General features: G+C 35.4%; 1 long non-coding RNA gene across 1 annotated transcript; it reads left to right on the top strand.

Moving 5' to 3' along the window:
* Positions 1-403: 403 nt before the first annotated feature.
* Positions 404-1,876, top strand: LOC120987200. The gene is made up of 3 exons (XR_005775955.1): positions 404-448; positions 1,498-1,539; positions 1,779-1,876. It is a non-coding gene; the product is annotated as an uncharacterized LOC120987200 (long non-coding RNA).
* The last annotated feature ends 220 nt before the right edge of the window (positions 1,877-2,096 follow it).

Raw genomic sequence — 2,096 nt, 5'->3', positions numbered from 1 at the left:
ATATTAGTAAGCCTGCCATTGGTAAGACTCACATTGTATAGTCCAAGCTTCATAACAAAGTTCCTAAGAGACTTCATAGTGATCCTTCAATCATTTAGAGGTCTGTGTTATGTTTCCATTTGAACATATTACTCATAGTCAACTTTTGATTTGGTGACACACCATATCTTGTATTAGCAACTTTTGATTTGGCTACAAACCATACCTTCTACTGCCAAAACAATGGACCCATTATCAAATTTTGCCTGGGAGTTTCATATCTATGTTTAATAAGATAAAATATACATCATATCTTTTCTTCACAAGGTGGACACATTCCAAGGTAAAATTTGGAAGTTGGTTTGTTTGTCCTTTCTTCTGTATATAAATGAGACAAAACGATGGGTCTGTACCTTAGACTTCATTCTAAGCTTCTTTTACTGGAGAGACAACCAAAATGAAAACCTTGGTATGTATCGACACATGGAAACTATTGCTATAATGGCTGATGCTATTTACATTATAAGGGCACTGGGCCTTGTGCTTGCCACCAAAATAACCCCCTTCAGATTAATGAAACCAAATTTGCAGTTGCAGAACTATATGCAACAAATCTGCTGTGTGTGAATCTACCCTAGAGGGTTAAAATGAATATTATTTTAACATAAAACTTGCAGGTAAGTTTTAGAGTTTCAATGCTGGGACCACTGACATAGGAGGCACTTGACGCTTATTAAGGTATACGTGTGATCCAATAAGCGTGCAATTGATTGCAGAAAAATGGGTATAAGATTCAATAAATTGAACATGTGGAGTTAATTTTTTGAAGGCAAGTTCAGTGGAGATCAAAACTTAAAGAGGTATTAACGATTCAGCCATAAAAGTTCTTGTATGTATAGTGAAAATGGAAGCAGTTTATATATGTTTTTAGCGAATGTTCCTCTTGGTTATCAGGATTTCTACTTGTAGTCATTCAATAAGGACCTCCACTGTTACCATTCAGTGAATATTTCTAGTCATATTTACTGGAACTGTAATAGCCCTTTAGCCTCTCTTCTCTTTTCTAGTCTACAGAGTGGTCATTGTGTGATCTGTAGTGAACAGTAGTGACTCACCTGATCGCCAGGCGCCTCATGGCATGTCCAGGCTACACTGTAGTGAAGAACTACAAAAACTTCCATCAGTGGAGATTACAAAAAAATGATAAAGAATGAATATTCCCAAGAGGTCTTTTCTGGCCATTCTACAGTAGGCTAAAAATAAAATGAAATGCAAATAGTTTTCAAAAAGCATTTGATATATATATCAAAACAACAAAAACACCATTTGGAAGCCATTCTATTTGAGTGTGAATATACAAATTTAAAGGATTAGCAACCATAAATGTATCTATTTTTTACCTTTTCAAGTATTACCCCTAAAGAAAAGCTAAAAGAGAAAAAAATGAAATGCTCTGGCTCTTACACTCGATAAAGGTAATAAAGTGAAATGAATACTGTGCATATTTCTCCCTTTCAGGTGATTTTCGCTGCTCTCCTTGGATCTCTGCTTGCTACTGATGTAAGAATTCCTATTCAATTCTTCATATCTGCTAGTCATGTATTTATACATGGAATGTGGCTCCGGTTTTGTTCCAGAATTTCTTGGTTCTTTTTATTTCTAAAGGAGAACAGTTGTGTTAACTTTGAGCCAATGTGTACTTACCAGCTATCTCTTGCTAGGCTCTGATTTTCACACTATTCTTGTTCTGCTTTGATATTATAGAAGATTGTGAGTAACTTTCTAACATTCTCCTATAGAACATCAATGTTAATAATCAAGGTAACGATGGAGGCAATGTGCATCAGATAGTGAATATCAACAACCAGGACCAAGTGGCCAACATTCATAATCTAAATGGCTTGAACTCCTGGGACTTCATCTGTGACTACGGGAAAGTAAGTACCTGTCTGACCCCGACAACCACTTGTATAAAAACATGTATAAAAAGGTGTTGTCTTCATACAATATAATAAAGACAATGTATTATTGTATACATAGCGCCATACAAGATACGTTTAGTAGGAGCCTTGTCCACACCAGTTTATATTTTATAAGCAGTAGGAAAAAGATAAAGG

Source organism: Bufo bufo, chromosome 1, assembly GCF_905171765.1.
Source record: "Bufo bufo chromosome 1, aBufBuf1.1, whole genome shotgun sequence".
NCBI classification, from domain to species: Eukaryota; Metazoa; Chordata; class Amphibia; order Anura; family Bufonidae; genus Bufo; species Bufo bufo.
This window is presented reverse-complemented; position numbering and strand designations above follow the sequence as displayed.